The 22,623-nt window shown below is 39.5% G+C and overlaps 1 non-coding gene across 1 annotated transcript; it reads right to left on the bottom strand.

Moving 5' to 3' along the window:
• Positions 1 to 22,232: 22,232 nt before the first annotated feature.
• TRNAT-UGU (transfer RNA threonine (anticodon UGU)) lies at positions 22,233 to 22,307 on the bottom strand. Its single transcript has one exon. It is a non-coding gene; the product is annotated as a tRNA-Thr (tRNA).
• Positions 22,308 to 22,623: the final 316 nt, after the last annotated feature.

Raw genomic sequence — 22,623 nt, 5'->3', positions numbered from 1 at the left:
CGAATCCCGGTCGGGCTTGGTTGTTTGTGAATATCCATTCATCAATTTCATCATTTCATCACTCATCCCCATCTTCGCAAATTAGCCTAGAGGCACAAAACGCGAAGTAAAATAAACTAAATCAATCAAAAAATCAATACCAATTTATGTGATGTAAAAATGTGAATAGAATTTATATTTTTTCACATATGCCTTTTTGAATGTAACAATGCTATTGTACGTTTAATATTGTTGCCAAGTTGCTGGATGACTTAGAGACAGTCAAAGACGACAGTTGCTACCACTATGTTATCCAGATACCTGTACCCTGCACCGTCCCGTTTCAATTTATTCATCATTGTTGTGGCCTACCAGGAAGGAATCCTTGATTCTTCTAACTGTTAAGGGTTTTCAGCGACGCATTTATGCGCAGCAACCGTAGGCGTAACGTAGCAGGGGTAAAGGAGACACTTGCTCACATTTTTTTTTGGTTTATGGAGATTCAAGAGATAATGGTACTTTTGTTAACCTCCTGAAACCCGAGGACTACAGTAATCAGTAATTTTATGATTTTGCAAATGTAACACCTATTTATCAAAATAGTCCTGGATGATTTTTCTATGAGCTGCAAAAAAGAAAATATTCTGCTCAACCCCCCCCCCCCCATGAGTTAAGCTCCAAATGTTTATACTATAATCTGAGCATACGAAACAAACATCGAATATTTCATTCTGTAAAATTACGTAAAGTTTTATGGTTGACGTAAAAGTGTGGAAGAAATCGAAGGAAAATTAAATTTAGATAAATAACATCATAAAATCGGATCGTCTTAACGTGAACGAAATTAAATAACGTCTATTTCTGCCATGAATTCAATGGCGCTTCCAGAAAATTAGTAAGAAGCCTAATGCTGCTTTTTTCACTCTTGCAGATGTATCTTCCCAGTATTTCATATTATTTTTGACCGAATCGAGCGGAAGTTTACGTCCACTTTATGCCCGATCTGACCGAACTGGAGCTACAAATTCAAAGCGCGACAAGGACAACTTGAAACGTGACCCCGTAAGAAATCTAATCCTGGAACCTATATTTACAAGATCAACGTCCTAGTTCGCAGTGGCAGAGTCGTCGCCTTGTCATCAAGGGGTCCCTGGCACATAGTGGTTCGGATCCCACTTTAAACTGTAGATTCAGTCCCTATTAGCCTAACTGAGCATAAAGTGGACTTAAAACACCAAATCAATCAATCAATCAATTCAGCTAATTGTGCATATAAGTAAGCAATGATGAGTAAATAAACAAGCACCCAATCACAAAAACCATCCTTCAATTTTCCGCTTTTCATTAACTTAATTCATAGTTTCCAAAAACCTTTCAGCAGACGTGAATAAAAAACAGTAGGTCGTTCGCCGTGACGTAAGCATATCAGAATCAGCTGCCTTGTGACTTGAGAAGGAAAGGAGAAACGTGACAGGTCAGAAAGTTCAGATTGCAATGTCTCGATTCGTGATACCCACACACATGCTTGGAACCTAATGTCTTGTGTTTCGTTGTTGATAAAAACACAGCAGCCCCAGAAAACATTTGTGGAAGTTGCTCACAGCATGTCCACTGCTCCATTTCGACCTTGAGTTCTTTCGCTGGAATCACTTTGAACTGCATCGTGTGATGTAGGTATATTGGAAGTCAAACGTCCCATCTTGTGAACGTCAAAATACATACATCTTTTATTATGAAGTTGATATTACAAAATATATGCTACGAATGATGTGATAAAAAATTAATGGCAGTTATTTTCCTCAGGACGTCTAACTTCCAAGCGGGTAACCAGGGTTCGATTTTCGGGTGGGGCATGATATACTTTCGTAATTTTTTCCGACCTTGTCCCCGCATAAAGCGGGTCTGGGCTCACAGACTTTCAAATCTATTGCTACCTGGGGCCAACCCTGAGGGGTAAAGGCGGCGGCAGCGTGCTGCTGATCACATCACCTCCAAATGCCCGAGATCGAGTTCGAGAATATGAGGGGGGTCCTATACCTATATCCCTTAAATGTGCCTTTATGGCACGGTGCTATCTGCACGGGGAACTTTACCTTTTACCTCACATTTATCACAATAAACAAGCTATGTTTAATATGTATTAAAAAATATAGTTCTGACTGGGTGAAATTATTTTTCATGAATTTCTGTAACGTTACTAAACACGATATTTATTGCCATACTATTTTTATATTATATTTTTGGATTCTTTTATATTCCTTTCAGGAAACTGATTAGCGAATGTGTAAAGTGTTTCTCTCCAAGTCCATCAGCCCGTATGAACGATCAGTGCCTCAAAGCTACAAATTAAAAAATCTGATAGACCTAACAGATAGTAGGTAAACACATCTCTATCGGACAGTCCGTTCTTTTTGACCGTGAGGGACAAGAGTCGATGCGAGGTGAGACATCCATATCACAGAATCTGTTGACGCTACATCCGCAAAAATAAACGCAATTTAACGACAAAGAAAATTCTAAACAATCCCGGTATAAATTATCTCGAATCCAATCCAAAAGTCGGAAACCACCCACATATTTTTTCCAGATATTATCTATTTATTTATTTATTTAACAAATGATCCCACAGAACATTGTTACATTGAGACATACATACATTTTGTGCATTATATTTGTGCATTACATATATCTGTGCATAACATAAATTGTTTCACTAACTAATATACTGTTGTAAGCCCGTTTACCTGGGCTCTGAGAGGTCACAGGGAAGTTTCATTTAAACATTTAGGTAGAGCTTAATAATGTCTGTTGGCTAAACCTGCTCCGTAGGAGGGTAGAGATATGGAAAGTTGGTGTAAAAGGTTATTCACGCTTGTTCATACCTGGTAGATGTGTGTGATGTCTTGTCCTAATGCTTCTCGCAGACCGAATCGTGACAGTTCCAAGGTTCTATCCAGCGATCCTCAGTTCACCAAGCCAAGCGATCTCTTGCGCCTTGTAGCATGCTAGGCAGCGGTAACTCCGTGTTCCATCGTTGTAGTTAGCAGTGTAACGTGTTGTTTAAATAATCGGACTAGTTCTCCATGTAGCGTCGATGAGTGTCAGAATCAAAAGAGAGCGAGCTCCGGGTAGGAGCTTGCTTTTATCATTCTAGGCGTCGAAAGGTTGTTAAACCTTTCAAACGCGGTAGATCCTGTTTAGATCCACGCGTTTGCCTTTCCAGTTCCTGGTTTTTACGGAAGTTACAAGCTAGCGCATTCTTGAGATCGCTCGCTGGTCGGACAAGTGCAGGAAATAAACAAGTGTGAATATTAACATGACGAGGTTTTCTCGGTCTAATAGTCTCCATATCTCTACATTCCCCTTGTTGAAATAATCGAACCACTCTATGATGGTCGACTACCTCGTCCGGAGTAGGTTATATTTAAAAATTATGATTTATTAACATATCAAAACTCTTAGAAAACCAATACAGTAAACCAATCAGTAGAAGAATCACATCACCGTAAAAAAAAATTGAAATCACCAGAAGAGTCATATCATATCGTGGCACCAAACACCGTTGAGAAAAAAAATATAAAAACACGTAGAGAAAAAAAAATAAAATTGTAGGTCATAGCCTCTTATAAACTCAAAAAGTACGAGCACAATTAACTAAGTCTTGAGGCATGGATAAAAATAATTACATAAGTGTGACACTGAACTAGTTTTGATTGAGTGATGACAGCACAATAATAATAATAAAAAAACACATGTCAGCACAGTGTGAAGAAACGCCGGGAACCGCAAGCGGTTGTATTTACTGTTTGCTGAGTTCAAAGTACACTCGGCGGAACATACACGATGCTGGGCGGAGCCTTGAGGTATGTTACCTATGGCAACTCTGTAAACTGCATGCCGCCATAGGCTGGACGTTCTGTGCAGCTGTCGATAATAAAAGAAAACACAAAAGAAAGAGACGTATCTCTAATCCAGTATGGGTAGCACCCATGGGCACAAACTTTGGCACTGTAATGGACATGCGTGCGTACTAATAGCGTGTGCCTTACGGTAGTTGAAGTAGCTGAGCACCGGAACACTTTTAGCCGATGAAAAATAACACATGCATCATATGACGTCAGGAAACAAGAGCAGGATGCACTCAGTGGGAGGGGCCTTCTGGAAGTCAAATTTTCGATGGCGCTTCGGGGCAAGAAACGTCCTGGGTAAAGCGCTCCACATCTGGGTCGCGGCGTGGGAGATGGAAAAATCAGCCATGGGGTCCAGACGGGAACGGGTCCTTTGGTGCTGGAATTCCACAAAATCGTTGTCGGTCTCTGCGATGAGCCTAGGTCTGTCGCTCGATGGTACAAGCCGTTGGTCGTCATGGGTCCGGTAGCATCCGTGGCGATGAGAAAATGAAACAAGCGCAAAAAGGGAAAAATTAGGAAAAAGCAAAAGGTAGTGGAGCAGAGTTACAATAAATGATGACGGGTTATAAAATCGATTGAAAAGGGACTTTCAGTTAAAACTGGTGAATTATTTTGGGGGGGAGGGGAGGTAATGTCTAATTTGAATGACGGCGAAGGGGCGTTATTACTTATATGATGTAGAGTTTTGAAGGGGGCCTGTTTATGATTAACAGGTTTACCTGAGGAAAAGTTCGCCGGGGCAACGAGGGGGGGGGGAGTAGGTGGAATAATTCCATGTTGTAAGGAAAGTTCGCCGGGGGGCAACGGGGGGGGGGGTAGTTAGAATAGTCGGCTTAGCCGGGAATGAAATGAGAAAAGAAAGGAGAATTCAGCGATAATAGAACGAACTAAGTGATTACGAGACATTTCCTTCTGTAATATGTGTAAATGTCGTTTATAAAAGCAATTGCAAGAATTTTACGTGTCTTGTGGACAAAGGTTTAAGCGCCTTCGATTCGCTGCTAATAAAAAAAATGAAAAAGAAGTGAAAAAGAGTAAGTAATATGTTTGTGTAATAGTTCATTGAAAAATAGAGTAGGTTGTAATTGCATGGGATATGAGCTATACCATGTTGTATGCTATCAATATTTGAACTATAAAATTAAAGGAGAGAGTGGGAACATTTGCCTATTTTATTATATGCTTTATTAACATATTTAGTGCATTGCAGCTTTCAAAGAAGCAGTTCGCGTTACACCTAAGCGTAAATAAAAAAAATTGCTATGGCCAAAAAGCCAAAAGTTCAAGCAAGTTCTACGCAGTTCATTTGTTCTTTAAATCATTGATCTTGTTCTATCTTAGTTCATTCGTTCTTTATTTCTTTGTACTTTTTTCTTCATTTGAGCGTATATGTACCAGCAAATGGGGAAAAAAAAAAATATTTGCTAGTTAGAATCATAAACACACTAAGTACTTATTAGTCAAATCAGCTAAGTGATATGTTCTGACTATTACTATGCGTTTAATCGCATATTATAAAATAACATTAAAATATCAGTAAAAATAAATTATTAGGCAAGAGATGTATTATAAATGTTCCGACGATTGAGATAGCATTCTATAATCCTGGTCTTGTTAAAAATAAAAATGACCATGTTGTATTAAAAAATAAAAATGAGTTCGTTCTAACGCAGAAATGCAGTGCGAGCACTGGAAGTGGAAAGAGGGGGGAGGGGAGTCGATGAGCGTGAGAAAATGCTGAATCAGGGAATGCTAGCATGTGCAATGTACGGAGCGAGGAGGCTAAAGAGGAGGTTAACGTAGTGGCGTGTTAATGAATGTTAGTGGGGGTTTTATGGCACTAGTCGTAGCGGGCTTTGAGTCTAGAAATAGTAATAGTGTCAGTCTTTTGTTTATTCCTGCCGGCGATGTAAGTTACTTCGTAGGAATTCTCATTAACTTTGCGAAGAATAGTTCCTTTGTACTTATAAGAGGACGCAAAGGCTTTTGACACGCCTGGAGTTGGAGTGGCATCTAGAATCCATACATGTTGTCCTGGTGAGTACTGTATTTTCCTAGAAGTGCTGTCTACGTACTTTTTCTGCTGTTCGTAACGCTTATGCAGGTTGTCATGTGCTGTCTTACGTATGGAGGTCAGGAGTTCAAGTCTCTGTGCGTTCGTCTGGGAAACATTGTCGGGGTTCGAAGGAAGGACTGCGTCAGCTAAGATCCTTGGGTTGTAGCCAAACAAAGTAAAATACGGGCTCTGGAGGGATCCAGAATGGATTGTAACGTTGTGGCTGAACGCTGCGCTAGCTAAATAGTCACACCATGAAGCTTTTTTCTCTAATACAAAAACTCTCATAACTTTCTTTAAGTAACTAAATGAACTTTCAACTAATCCATTCGTGAAATGGGCACAAGTATCTACATATTTTAGTTGTACGCCTGTAATATTAGCTAACTCTCGTAAGAGTAAACTTGAATTGGGTGTTGAACGATCTAAATAGATCGTTTCCGGGATGCCATGGACTAAAAAGACTTTCTCAACTAGGGCTGTTGCTATGTTTTGTGCATCGTGATTAGCCAAAGGAGCTGTAATTACATACCTTGTACAACTATCAACTACCGATAGAAAATATTTGTATTTGTGCGTTTTTGAAGAGACTAAAGGACCACATACGTCAATATGAATTCGTTGGAAAGGAATTTGGGCTGGTTGAAATATTTGCAGCGTATGCGGTTTAGAACCTTGTGGTTTCTTTGAGATCTGACAAGGGATGCAATGTCGAACCTTATCGTACACAAATTTCTTCATATTAGGGAAAAAGTAACGCATAAGCATTAAATTATATGTCTTTTGTGCACCTTGGTGACTTCCATTCATTTTGTGTGCATGAATAAGGTCAAAAACTTGATTTCTTAATGCATGAGGAATACAAAGTCTATCCCTATTACCAGTTTTGATTTTATTAGTCCTGTATAAGACTCCATTTTTGAGTACATAAGAATACGAAAGCTTTTCTAGTTTAGGGTCACTAGCTTTATCTTTGTTTTCTAATACATCAATAATGTCTCTGAAATAGGGGTCTTTACGTTGTTCTGAACTAATATCAAAATCTGCTGCTTGTGCATGAAATACTTGATGAAAGAATAAGTCATCATCATCATCATCATCATTTTTCTTGTCATGATTAGTTTTGTCAAGCGGTAAACTTGCACGGGAGAGTGCATCCGCAAGTTCATTTTTACTAGCGCTGACATGCCTTATTTCGAAATCAAAATTCTGAAAATAAAGGGCTCTTCTTCCTAAAATAGAACTATGGTGTTTAGTTGAACGAAGATAAGATAAGGCTTTATTGTCTGTGAGAACCACAAAATGTTGATTCATAAGAAAAAATTTGAAAGTTTTCAAAACATAATATGCACCTGCAATTTCGAGTGAAAATGTGTCAGCTCTTTTCTCTGTGTCTGTTAAGGCTCGTGAACAATAGGCACATGGATGTAAATTTCCTTCTTCATCAGGCTGTAACAAGGCTCCTCCAATGCCAATTCCGCTCGCATCAATGTATACATATGAGGGGCGTTTAGGGTCATAAGGGCGGAGGATAGGGGCGGACGTAATCATTTCTTTCAGTGTTTCGAAGCTCTTCTGGTGTTCATCAGTCCATTGAAACTTAACATTCTTTTTAAGAAGCTTGAATAAACATTCTGTTGGTCCTGCAAAACCTTGCACAAATCGTCGAATGAAATTGACAAGTCCTAGAAAACTACGAAGCTTGCGTTTGGTGGTAGGGGTGGGATATTCCAAAATAGCTTTAAGAATGTGTTCTGAAATCTTAACTCCCTTTTGAGATACCAAGTTACCAAGGACTTTAACTTCGGTAAAAGCTAGCCTACACTTAGAGGGTGATAACTTAAGGGATGCTGTTCGTAACTTTTGAAACACTCTGTCCAGTATGTTAAGCATGTGGGGGAGATTTGAACTGTAAATAATAATATCATCAGTGTAAACAGAAAGTTCTGAACTGTCTATTCCGCTAAGGGCAAGTTCGCTTACGCGGTTCATTACACCGGGCGATGTTTTCAATCCCTGGCATAACCTAGCATACCTAAAACTACCCAGATTGTTAATAGAAAAGGCGGTAATGTCCTTAGAACGCTCTGTTAATGATACCTGAAAGAATGCAGAGGACATATCTAAAATTGAGTAATATTTCTTTCCAGCCATCTCTGTCATGATGGTTTTTATGTCTGGGGATTGTAAGGAAATCGGAGCTATTACCTCATTAAGCGCGCGCAAATCAGAAATAAAACGGTAAGTCCCATTGGGTTTCTTAACTAATAGGACTGGGTGTCGATAGGGACTCCCTTCACAGCGCTCTATAACACCTTGGTCTAGTAATTTCTGAACTTCCTGTTTCATGGGTTCTCGGTAATGAAAAGGAATAGGGTAGGTCTTAGCATACACTGGGGTGTCATCTGTCAGTTTGATATCATATTCCAAAACATTGGTTTTAGTCAATTTATCCCCTGGCCAGAGAAAAATATCTGCATACGTGTATGCGAGCTTTAGGATTTTTTCTCTTTCTTCTCGGGGAATATCAGGGTTAACTGTGAGGAGGGAGGGGTCAAATTTCTTTTGACTTTCACTAAGTTGCTGCTTTACTGTAGTATTTTCATTACAAGAGTATGAAAATGCAACATCTTCACTTTTATGTCCCCAAACGGAAGTAACGTCAGTTAAAATTTCACATGTCGATATTTCGCCTAATATTGTGTCACTTTCCAGAGTGATTGTGGTTTCCGTAGGGTTGTGTATGTGAATGACAGGTGACTGCGGGTTTACTGCAGCATTGGGAAGGACTACTGGATGCTGGCTCATAAGGGAAGCAGATGGTGTAAAAAGTACAGGCTTATGGGTATTAGGTGTTGTAGTGATAACGTTCAAATTGATATAAGTCTTGGATCGAGGACTTAACTGAACTGTGTTTGAAAGGGTAGCTTTTCCCTCATACACATTTGCATTTTCAATTTGGGTAAATATGTCATGCGACAGCTGGTGAGTCTTGTACTTTGATCTTAAAATACTATAATTAGGAGTACGTCCTAAATGATAAATAGTTATTGTATTGTCTTTTAGCGACATTTCGCACCTTTGAGTTCTCAAAAAGTCATTTCCTAAAAGGGGAGGGACGTTAGTTGAATCTACTATTCTAAATGGGTGCGAATATTTACGCTTTCCAATTATGATAGGAAGAACTACAATTTCAGACACACTCAGTTTCGATCCGGACACACCTTGGATTGTGGATTGTACCTTGTATGTTTTTCTTTCAGTAGGGAGAAGGTGGGAAGGATAAATTGAGATTTGGGAACCCACGTCAATAAGTAAATCTACCTGTTTCCCTTGTATGCTACTATTAATAAAGTATAGGCCATTTCTCTCAATTATAGGAACTTTATCTAATCTGCTATTATCTTCGATTTCGTTCCTGCAAGTCGAAGACGATTTTAGTTTAAACTGCTCTCTCGTTGTGGCTTGTAAAAGCAATTGTCGCTCTCGTGATTATAACGACCGCAAAACCTGCAGGCTGAGGTATTTGCATCGTCGCGATTAGCCTGATCTCGACGTTGAAACCTCTTGTTACTATTACCTCTGAACTGGCCTCGTGAGTTCGACCGAAAGTTACCTCTGTGATTAGCTCTATGATTATTATTATTTCTGTAGGAAGAGGACTTATTATTCCCCTTGTTGAAACCTCTGTTATGTGCGTTTTGATTAGCCATTTTCGCAAATTCCAGTACATTTGAGCAAAGATTGAAGAGAGACCCTGCGTTCATCTGTTCGGTTGAGTGCAGAGCTAAGGTCGAGAGTTGTGACGAAAGTTTGTTTATTTCGTCACCAGAGGTAGCATTTGGAGCGTGTTCTACTCTGGGTACGGCTGGTGTCGCCGCGCAGCGGGCACTATCAGAACTCGGTATATGATACATTCCTTGATACACTGTATGGGAACTATTTACGAGAGCCGGATTGGACTGTGGACTTTGGACTTGATGTGTCAATGGTGGGAGAGAAGGAGATGGACATTGGTTGTATGGTACAAAGTGCTGAGTCAAGGTGTGAGAATTACTGGGGAGGGGGGAATAGACCTGTGCATGCGAACAGCTGTGAAGTGGTGACGGGGTGAATGTCTGGGGTAAGCTTGCCTGTGCAATTGCCTGATCTATTTCCAATTTCTCCTCCAACATACGTGAATTAATTAATGACTGCTGGCGTTCGAAATTCTGTAGGTGGGCAATTAATTCTTCTGTTCTAGCAAAATGTTTGTTGGTTAAACAGCCAATGTATTTGGCTCGCAGTCCCGTGATGATGTAAGAGAGAGTTTGTTCTTCAGTGGCGTTCGGGAAGTATTGCTGGACTAATGCCTTTTTAGCAATAACGTAGGTGTGAATGGGCTCGGTTACCACCTGTTTTCTCTGGAGAATTATCTGTACAGGATCTGCTGACAAGTATGATCCCTTAAATAGCGTATTTAGCTCGTCTTTGATATGGGTGTATGTCAAGTCTACAAAATTGGGTCGTTTCTGTATGTCATGAAAATAAGTTAAAGCGGTGTCCGTCAAAAATAAAGGTAACATCTCTTTACGCTTAGCTTCCGACCATCCTGCGGCGTGTGCTACATTTTGGAACTTGAGAAAAAATGAGTCAATGTGCTTAGGGTCATTTCCGCTAAATGGTGCCGGGTACAACGCAGTTGGAATTGGGGTAGCCATGTTAGTCGTGGAAGTTTGTACAGCTACGTTACCAGAACTATTAACAGTGTTAGAGGAAGTTGAAACGGGAGCTGGGCTACTTGCTAAGGGTTGGGGTTGGTTTTTGTTGGGTGTTTGTAGTCCAAGGACAAATTGAGGGTAATTTCTATTAGCAGACCTTAACCGTGTTAGTGGAGGGGAGGGAATTGGGGATAAAGGTCGTGAATTTATTGGATTTGCCGTGATTGCAGTTGCTAACTCTATGATTTGGTCGAGGGAGGAATCTAGGTGTTCGTGCAACGCTATCTGTGACGTATTCATAAACGAAGGTTCGTCGTGCTGACCAAAGAACAAATGAAAGTATGGGCATACAGTTATTTATGTCATTAATATATCGCTGGTCAAATAAGTATAAGCAAGTGTTCTCATTCCTGTGTGAATGATGCTTGAATACATGTTATGCAGAAGAACTAGATTTTTGTTGAAAAAGGGGGGGTTCGGCATAAAAGAAAAAGAGGGGTTGTTGTCCATAGGGTAATACACATAATTGTCACTGGGTCTGACGCATCTTAAGCGTACTGTGGGAGTATGAGTTGGAATTACTAAAAATTTACTTTAAAAATGCTCCCAAAGTGGGAGGGAGGGGGGGAGAGAATAATTTAATGTAAAGCAATTCGTACAGGAGGGTACTTAATTGCAAAAAGGGCCTGAAGCACCTCCACCATGTTGTAAGCCCGTTTACCTGGGCTCTGAGAGGTCACAGGGAAGTTTCATTTAAACATTTAGGTAGAGCTTAATAATGTCTGTTGGCTAAACCTGCTCCGTAGGAGGGTAGAGATATGGAAAGTTGGTGTAAAAGGTTATTCACGCTTGTTCATACCTGGTAGATGTGTGTGATGTCTTGTCCTAATGCTTCTCGCAGACCGAATCGTGACAGTTCCAAGGTTCTATCCAGCGATCCTCAGTTCACCAAGCCAAGCGATCTCTTGCGCCTTGTAGCATGCTAGGCAGCGGTAACTCCGTGTTCCATCGTTGTAGTTAGCAGTGTAACGTGTTGTTTAAATAATCGGACTAGTTCTCCATGTAGCGTCGATGAGTGTCAGAATCAAAAGAGAGCGAGCTCCGGGTAGGAGCTTGCTTTTATCATTCTAGGCGTCGAAAGGTTGTTAAACCTTTCAAACGCGGTAGATCCTGTTTAGATCCACGCGTTTGCCTTTCCAGTTCCTGGTTTTTACGGAAGTTACAAGCTAGCGCATTCTTGAGATCGCTCGCTGGTCGGACAAGTGCAGGAAATAAACAAGTGTGAATATTAACATGACGAGGTTTTCTCGGTCTAATAGTCTCCATATCTCTACAATACAGACGAACCCCTCACCCCTTTCTCCACTGAGCCAGTATGGCTCTTTTTTGAATGATTGAAATGACATACTGTTTATATCAACGCTCGGATCATTTGCTACTACTTCATTATAAGTTTTACCAGTTTTCCACATCCGAGATATATTTACATAATTTGTTCTAGATTTTGGTACATGAAACAAACCGGGTTTCGGCCTGCTTCTCATTTGAGGTACATGATATTGTAATGCAGATACTAACCCCATAGAGTCTATTTTGTTATTTGCAATTTTATATAACGTGCTCATCAAATTAAGATTAAACTTTTCTTCAGTTTTTTCAATGTTAAACTGCGATACAAGCTCAGAGTACGGATTGAATTTAGGATATACTTTGTCTTCTCTATATGAACCTCAAGAACTTGGACTGAATCATTTCTATTTCCCTCATATGTTTTTTTTTTTTTTTTTGTCCAAGGGCTGCCATATTACCGATGCATATTCTACGAATGAGCGTACTAGGGAGACATACAAAAATTATTAATATTGATGCTTTCTAGATCTTCCCCACATATTTTTATCAATCCTAATTTCTTATATGCTTGGCAGTGGTAGTGGCACCGCCTTGTAATCAAGGGGTCCCGGGTTCGATACCCGGTGGAGGCACAAGTGGTTCGGATCCCACTTTAAACTGTAGGTCCAGTCCCGATTAGCCTTGCTGTGCATAAAGTGGACTTAAAACACCAACCCAACTCAACTCAACTTATATGCTTGATTAACGATATGATGCACATGCTCTTTAAAACATAGATTTGCATCATACGTGATAACAAGATCCGTGAATTTAGTGACCTTAGCTATTTGTTTTCCTCCCATCTGACACTGGAAGTTTCTTTTTATTTCAGCGTTTGTTATAGACATTACCTGACATGTATCAAGATTAAATGAAAGTCTATTATTTTTGCTCCATTGTAGTAATCTATTTAAGTCTGCCTGCAAGTCAAGGCTGTCTTCGTCAGAGCAAATTGTTCTAAATATTTTTACATCGTCTGCAAATATAAGTCAACGTGATTTCGTAATAATTTTCTGGAGGTCATTAATAAAGAGTAAGAAAATGAGTGGGCCCAAATTGGATCCCTGCGGCACCCCAGAAGGCGTAGGGTATTCCCGAGATATGTATCCTCTATAATTGACAAATTGCTTTCGGTCCATGAGGTAAGATTTTAGCAGCATAATTACGTTTTCACAAATATATTAAAATACGATAGTTCCTGAAGTAAAATGTCATGATTTACCGAATCGACCGCCTTGGCCAGGTCAGCATAGATACCTGTTTCCTTTCGTCTAATTCATAAGCTACAAAATGTGCAAATTCGGCAACGATTGTCGACCTCCGCGATATAAAACCATGTTACATTGGAGATATAGCCGGTCGTACGTTGGCCATTATTCTGTCGTACAGTATTTGTTCAAACACTTTGCAAAAAACTGAGAGAATTTACGCTGGCCTAAAGCAATCAACGTTCTTTGCATTTGCCTTTTTTTGGGAAGGGATTAACTTTAGTAATTTTCCATTTTGATGGGAAGTTGTGATGTTCTAAAATGTTATTGAATATTATACTCAATGGTTTTATTAGCAGTTCAGCGCACCCCTTGACCACATAGGGAGGAATGATGTCCATCCTCACTGCTTTTTTGGCTTTCAACATTTTAATTGCTTCCTCGATATCATTCAATTCGATATACGATATATGGAGTTGGGAAAGCACTCCGATTTCGCACTTATCTGATTCAACTATAGAGTACTGTAAAGAATCTTTGTACACCGATAGAAAGTAGGTAGTAAATGCATTTACAATATCGTGTCCATTGTGTAAGATTTCATTGTTGTATTCAAACGTATCACTACCTGAATCCCTCTTTTTATTTCTAATATAAGTTCATACATTATTTACATCTATCCGTATGTTTTCCTCCGTCTCACGGATGTACGCTTTGTACGCTGCTGTTAGCCCTTTCTTTATCTCTTTCCTAAGATTCTTGTATTTCCCTTCATGATACTCTGCGTTGCAATGACTTTTTCCCCACTTTTTGTAATGATATAATTTTGACATTATTTTCCTAATAATGTCACCATTGAACCACACAGGATATTTAGGTATCTTGATGCGTTTCAGTGGTACGCAGTCATTCAAAATATTATACAAAATATCATAAAACGTATTAGTTAGTGTATTGACATCCTCAATATCGCATAGATTTACCCAGTTATAGTCTGTTAATTTTCGATATAAAGACTGGAAGTTCGCTTTTTTGAAGTTTTATTGAAAATTTACATTTTCTGCTTGAGTTGAAACATGGACCATTAATGTAGCCATATGCGGTATTAGGAGATAAAGTGCTTCATCTCTGAGGCATGTTAGATACCCCGTCCGCCATATTGGATTCGCCATATTTGATCTAACCTTTTTCAAAAATGAGAATCTGGGTAAGTAACACATCAAACACATCTTTGACAGTTTTCGAGTTCAGGAGAACCATGATTAAGTACGTAATTTTATATTATGCAGACACTCAAAAACGAATAAAAATCCCTTAAAAAGGATTTCAAAATGTGATATTTCAGAAAATTTCACGTTATTTCGGTATGACACATGATCCCCTTTCCAATTAAAAAAAATAAGCAGATTTGAAGTTGGAGCGGGTATTCTTGTTGCACTCTTCAGTCCAAGACATAATGGTAATGATATTATTGGTTTAACGTTATGCGTTGTCATGAAATTGGGTGGTTCCATGTTTTTGCCTGTTTATACGTCAGTACTTTTTGACATCCCGTAACTTCGAAAGTAATACAGATATCTTAAAACCGGATTTCACCATTCAATTTTTCAGAAATTTTACATGAATTTGATATGCCATTTGAAAAAAAGAAGGAAAACTTCCTATCCACTTTCATCAATTGATTCTCATTGTGTTGCGATTAACCTAGAGAGGTAGAAAAATATCGTAGAATAACAGAACAGGCGAAGAAAGTAAGGAATGGACACATAGACTCCTACATGCTGCACGTGATTGCATTCACGGTTTATAATATCTGTAGAAATTATATGGGTGTTTCTCTTTCGACTTTCGAGTCACCCTGAATTTTAAAGTGGTGACGTGACCGAAACGGTTCGAGCTATAAATTGAAATTTGTCAAACCAACCGGACGCGTTATTAAAAATCTCCATTGGGTCTTTCATTTAATTGTTGTAGTCATTCACGAAATAATTGTATAGATAGTCAAAAACCATAAAATAGAAGCGTAGATAGGTAGACCTATCAAATACTAGCATGGAGCGGTATAAAGTATCTGGATGCGAGTATCCGTCTGTTTATGGGAGGCAAGAATCGAAAGTCAACAATGAAAATATTCTTATACTTAAATATCTTGGACTCAATTAAAGCTACGAACGTGTAATTTGATAGATATGTTAAATAGCAACTTCCATGGGCGTAACTTGGGACCTAAATTGGAGGGGGGGGGGGGCAGGATCAAAATTTGTTTCATCCCATAACTACTGTATTTGTAAAATTAAAAAAGTTATATTAATATAAAATCAATTTTTAATTAAACTTTTAAACTCATTAATTATTTATTGGAAAATTAACAAGCCGAATAGAAATTTTAAACACACAGCAAACTTTTGTTGTTATACTTAATTTAAACTTAGGAGATAAAAGAGCATTCTTCTTTCTGGTTGCAAATATTAGTCCTTGAAGACTTGTTTTAAGGTGGCCTTCCCCACCTGAAAATACTTGTTTCAAATGGTACATGTTAGAAATTTTAATATTGAAAGAGTTAAGGTCAAACTGTTTCAACAGTGAATAGATTATGATCATGCACATTCGCTGATGCCAGAATTATTTAATATATAGCAAACTGTTTGCATTTAAGTATTCAATTTAATATTTTTGATATTTAAAGTAACATCTGGTTATTCACGTGGGAATTTACAAATACAATTGTGGTCAATATTCTTTAAACTGTAATCAAGGGACCCAGGTTCAATACCTGTTGGAGGCCCACAGTGATTCGGATCCCACTTTAAACTGTAGGTCCAGTCCCGATTATCCTATTAGTGCATAAAGTGAGGTTAGAACAACAACTTAACAATATAATTTATACGTCACACAGCATGCATGAAACTTTTCAGATTCGTTGACTTTCTGCTATCCACTGTGTACGTCCCAGCACAGAAATATCGACTTGTATGGAAATTTTCACACGCATAAATCTTCCACGGTTTCATGTGATTTCCGGTGGCCGTGAAGAGCAGGACTTCCTCCATGCCGTAAGGACCACACAGTATTTGCAAAGCCCTGAAAACCTGGACAATACCTACTTTATAAATTGGACATTTAACCAATGTAGTTCTCTTTCTAAATTTTGTAGTCTTTTCTGTGAGAGGGCGCGATAGTTCGCTCTTTGTATTTCTGCCATTTTTTAAAGAACAAGAATCAGAGCTCAAGTATGTATGTACGATGAGTCCAAAGTGTACCTGGGGAGGGGAAGGGGTGATTCTGAATTATTTATCATCATTTTTACCCCTGTATCCTCATTAAATAATAATATATTTCAAGAAAGCTGGTCACGTGCTTTGTCCAGAATTTCAGGCCTTTGAAAAATCTGTGCCATGGTGGGCAAAGTATGCAGTACGGTGTGAGATTGTTTGTATGAATTTAGTTTCATCTAGAACAGTATAGTTAAACTATTTTTTAGCGTGTAAATTTTACAATTTGTTTGCAGCAAGTTTTGTCACTCATGTTGAGCAGTTAATACCTCTAGTGCATAATGGTTCTATTATTGCAGAAGAAAACTATAAATGAGCCCAGTAACTCATCAATTCCTCCTCTGTAAACGATATCTATTCTTCAAATACAAGTGATAAAAATGCAATAGTTTTGCGCTATCTATGTTGAAAAATGATGGTACCCAGCCACGCAAGAAATGTGGGCTTTAGAAGGGAATTCCTTCAGTATTTGGAATCATGTGATACGTGGCATCTTCAAGAGTATCCGTGAGGTCATAAACATATATAGACCATAATACAATTTCGAAGGTGTTTTTATGCATAGCATATTTCGATCTTTATATAGCATATAAATCCGATCCGCCACATACCACATATAGCACACAAGTATGAGTGAAGCTTGTAGTTCTAATGAAGCTTCAGGCCTCCCCGATGGGGAGGCAAGCAAGGGGTCCCGGGTTGTAAGCAAGGGGTCCCGGGTTCGATATCCGGTGGAGGTACAAAGTGGTTCGGATCCCACTTTAAACTTTAGGTCCAGTCCCGATTAGCCTTGCTGTGCATAAAGTGGACTTAAAACACCCAATCAATCAAAAATCTAATGAAGCTTCAGTTTCCTTTCTTGACGAGTTGCGTCCGAGTAAAATTAATTTATAATTTTGGACCTATTAATATCATTCGTTTGTTAAATATACAAAACAGCAATAAGGCGAAGTATTTAATGCCAAGTAGCTTTGAGTATACAGTGTATTGGTCCTGAACCTCCGAGGACAAGAAAGAATGCTCACAGCATCCTGAACTCACGGAGGTTGTCAATAATGGTTTGAACAGTTCATTTCAAATTTGGAAAATGTTCTCGTAAATGTTGTTCCTCACACACAAGAAAGTTCTGGGTTGAAACTCATTATGAGTGTTCTTATATTCACACATTCCTGACAGCACATTGAGTTGTGAACTATTTTCTGTCTCTGACATTTTATGTGTGGAATATACCTCTCTTTCACTCAACACATGATTTGGGGGGGGCGGTTTCCCGCCCTTGCCTCCGCCAAGTTATGCCTATGTACATGGTTTGTCAAATGGTTTGTCTGTTTGTAAGTGAGGGTAAACAATTTGACAACATATACCTGTCGATTGCTCAGAAATAATTGCAAATTGGATTAAAAGTAGTCTTAAGTCTAGTATTATGGAATAATTGACATGTTGATAAAATTGTTTGTCTGTCAATGTGAGTTCAACTATGGATATACTACTTTCTGATTAGTACACATAGCATAGAGCATTCGCAGTTACACTGTAAACACCGTTCTAACTTCTTTTTACATATCTACGACGTGACATAAGCATGAATCATGAACTCATGAAATAAGTGGAGGGATATTCGCACATGCATGCTTTACTTAGAATTTCAACCTGAGGTTCATAACGCTATGCTTGATCATTTTTACGTACACTGCTGTTATCCTCTAATCAACCAGCCCGAATAATGAAGCAAATTTGCATGTGAAAATTTAAAACTGTGGGTTAACTTTATTCATGTATTATAATTATGGACGGAAAATACATAAAATGTGATCTTTATAGTTCGCTTTTATTCATCGTACCTTCATCAACTATTTGTTTCGTTAACGGAAATGTCGAAGTTGCCAAATTCGGAACATAACTGTGGTACAACTTGCTGCACATGGAAGAAAAATATTATTTAAAGTTCTGTGTAAAATGAAATACACTAACCGTCGGAGTGGTCAGCGCCAGGGGCATGAGTATTCTTTCTGAGTATCACTTAATCAATTTCATCTAATCATCACTCATCCTCATATTCGCGACTATCCAAAAGTGGCAGAAATTCGAAGTAAAATAAACCAAATCAATCAATCAATCAATGAAATATACTAACTTGAAGTTTACAAAATATATTTACATGTAACTCGTACATAATCAATTTACAATCCATTGATGGAAATATATTTGCTAATTTTCGGTGATTAGAAGACAGTCAAAAGTTCTACTAATTCTTGACTTTGGTCGTTGAGATGTTCTTAAAACGTGCTCATTAAAACTTTCGAAAGCAGATATTTTGATGCATTAAGGAAGATTCAGGCAAAAGCAGATTTCAGAAGAATAAGTAAACAAGAAACAAGTGTCGTTTAAAGCGAACATTAAGAAGCAAGTGTGACTTTCCAGACCGGGGCGACGCAATAAGCAGCTCAGTTGCCTGTAGATTGGGTGACTCTCGGAAAGGTTTGTTTTTTTCTATAGTCTAGTTGCACCGTTCACGTGCAGTGAATGCTGTTTTGAAGATTGCAAAGAAGATCCAGATGTTGTATCCCTTGCATTTTGTTGCTTTGGTACGAAACCCTCTGTTGGTTCAAGCAACTTGCTTCTCTCCTGTACGTACTTGTTATTTGTATATTTTGTATGAAATCTTCGTAACATAAATGTCATAGCCAAGAAAAACCTCGGAGTACTTGTAATGGTCGGATTGAGCATTACTGGTTTTGGAAATATGTTAATTAATTGCTGGCCAGCTACAAGGTGTAGGGTAAAGTAATATGTTTTTCATGTGCGTACTTATATGTTATTACAGGATGTAAGTGTATGTGCTCATTGGATTGTGCTTTGCTGGATATTAGATTTTTTTTATCACCCCAGTGGGGGAGATGTCTTTCCAAAGACCGTTACAGTGGAATTTTTCAACGCTACGTGGTCCACGTCCACAGACGTTTACCCAGACTATAAAAAAGTCAATTGGGCTTTATAGAAAACAGTGTTTCCCCATCTTTCGACGACGAGGAATGTCTCCTCGAGTTTAGTCCACTTTTGGTGGCTAGACTATTATAAGAATGTAGCATTTCGTGTAAGCCAACCCCTGTTTGCTGTCCCAAGTCCCCTTTAGAAAAGTTTTAAATATTTGGATATTTCCGTATTGAATAGTTGATGCCCAAAAGAAAGAGTAAAGGCGTAAGGATACGCATTTGTAATGAACGGAATATCATTTCAGCTGAGGGTAGGCCCGCAGAGATAGTTTTGCAAAGTTATATACGATATATAACAACGTATAATAAACAATATAATCCTACTAGAAATGTTGTTGCTGTTGTTGTTGATTTGGTGTTTAAGTCCACTTTATGCACAGTAAGGCTAATCGGGACTGGACCTACAGTTTAAAGTGGGATCCGAACCACTATGTACCTCCACCGGGTATCGAACCCGGGACCCCTTGATTGCAAGGCGACGACGCTACCACTGCGCCATCGAGGAGGCACTACTAGAAATGTTATGATTTGCTGAATTAACTCTAAGAACTACAGTACTGTCCATTTTAAACCAGTTGTTCATTCACTTGATGTACATGCGTAACGAACCAGGGACTAAAAATATAAATTGTTATGTGAAACCCCCCTTTCGTATTTCCGGCTCAAATATAATCTGCTCGCTTTGCACCCAGGGTGAGGTGAAAGGAGGGATTTGAAGGATTAAAGCAGGAAGTAATCCAGAGGGCCGGATAGAAACCAGGGACTGGGGGCTAACCTTTCAAAGAGGGGGGGTTGCACTTTCACACACTGATCCTAGGTTCTAGGTTCGAATCTTGGGTAATCGATGTGTGTTTGTTCCGTCATCTATCTCATCAAATCATCCTTCATCCTCATTGATTGTGATTAACCTAGAGAGGTAAAAAAAGGACGTAAAATAACAAAACAGAAGAAAGTAAGGTATGGACAACAACGTTCCTCCGAATAGAGGAAACATTTTATTTTGAAAATATCAAAGAGCTTCTGTCAGCATTACAGTGTCGCCGAGAAAGATAGAAAAAAAGGGGGGACCGAAATATTTTCTTAGGAATAGTCAAATTTTATCCCATGAAATATCGCATACAAAATGCATACTTGAGGTAAAAGTTGGTTAAATGACAATTTTTCTTGTAGGGACAATTTTTCTTGTAGGCTAAGGTATGTTCATGTACGCATGTGTCAAACATGTGTACGACCGTGAGGTGCCGCTCCTCCACCCTTGTATTCCTCAAATCCTCAATTGCTTGTTATCATTGTAGTGAAGAAAGTTGTAAAATTGTAATCAACAGGGTCGTAGCGAGTAGTTTCATTGTGAAGCAATTAATCTTCGTTTTTAAAATATGTTCTAGATTTGTGTTTGAACAAGTTGGAGCTAGGGTTGCAGCTTATCATGTTCTCCATGGGTATCGAGGCATTTAATAATGCCCTGAGTTGTCCTAAAGCACAGATTCGAACGACATTATGCGGGTGTGTCTACGAAAACCAATCCAGTCAGGAAATCAACCATCAGCTTGTAGATCCACTGTTTAAAATAGTAGCTTTGACACCACTCGCTTATACACTATGTGGAAGAAAGTCATTGGACACCACATGTCAGCGGATACCATCAGTTTTCTTGCAATCAACAGGAGGTCGGTCCGCCTTGGCAGCGATAACAGCAACTACACGTCATGGTAAACTGGCCACAAGATCGTGTAGTACACTGAGTGGGATATTCCACCGTTCCTTCTGCAGTGCAGTCACCAACCCTGGAAGTGTAGAAGGGCGAGGCGATCTCGAGCTCAGTTGGAGCTCCAGTTCGTCCCATAGATGTTCGATAGGGTTGAGGTCAGGGCTCTGAGCAGGCCAATCTAGTCAGGTGACATTATTTTCTGCATACCACTCCATGGTAGCCCTGGAAACATGACAAGTCGCATTATCGTCCTGGAACACACATTCTTCGTTTCCATAGAAACGCCACAACGTGGGGGACCATAGAGTTGTCGAGAATATCTCGGTACGACGCAGACGTCAAGTGGCCATACACCGGTACCAGTGGACCCACGCTATGCCAGCTGAAACAACCCCAGAACTTGATGCCGCCACCACCATATTTCACTGTGGGCACTACACACTCGGGTAACAGACGTTCTCCGGGTAATCGCCATACCCACACTCTCCCATCTGATCGAAACAGTGTGAAGCGTGATTCATCGCTCCATAGGACCTTCTGCCATTGCTCCACCATCCAGTTTCTCCGCTCTTTACAACAGCGTACTCTCTGCCGTTTCTTGCTTTTGTTATCAGGTGTTTGTGGGCAGCGGCTCGACCATGATAACCGAGCGCATGGGCCTCCTTGCCAAGTGTCTTGGTCGAAACAGTCAAATTGGTCGCACTTTGAAACTCTTCTGCATCGAATGCATCGGACGGGTCCCGTTTATCCGAATCTCCCTCTTCAGAACTCTTCTGTCCCGGTCGTCCAATTTCGTGGGTTTTCCACTTTGTGGTGCATTGCTGCATTGTCCCTTTTCCTTCCACTTCTTGATGACAAAGACTACAGTTGATTTAGGGACCTGTCAGGCATCAGTTATGCTACTTATACTCATACCTCCTATGGTTTGGTTTGAGTTGCTGTTTTAAGTCCACTTTATGCACAGTAAGGCTAATCGGGACTGGACCTACAGTTTAAAGTGGGATCCGAACCACTTGTGCCTCCACCGGGTATCGAACCCGGGACCCCTTGATTACAAGGCAAGGACGCTACCACTGCGCCATGGGGGAGGCCCTCATACCTCCTATGGAGCAGCCTACTATGATCCCTCTTCCAAACATGCTGAGCTCTTTCCTGTCCGTCATTTTATCAGCGAATTATCTGAGAAGCCTCCTGCTGCCGTATATATACCCGTCTGTACTCTGTTTTCCATGAGGAGTTCATTTCAGAGTTGAAACCGGGATGTCCAGTGATTTTCTTCCACATAGTGTAGCAAGCAACTGAATGTGTAGATATTTGTGCGACATTAAAGCACTGTTTTTGTTGTTGTGGCAATGTTTGTACAATTCAAGATATCGTCAGAGATTAGAGCAGTTGCGCCAGAGGTTA

This window comes from Lepisma saccharinum, chromosome 11, assembly GCF_977018435.1.
Source record: "Lepisma saccharinum chromosome 11, izLepSacc3.1, whole genome shotgun sequence".
Taxonomy (NCBI): Eukaryota; Metazoa; Arthropoda; class Insecta; order Zygentoma; family Lepismatidae; genus Lepisma; species Lepisma saccharinum.
The sequence above is the reverse complement of the archived record's forward strand: the minus strand, read 5'-3'. Positions and strand labels throughout refer to the sequence as shown.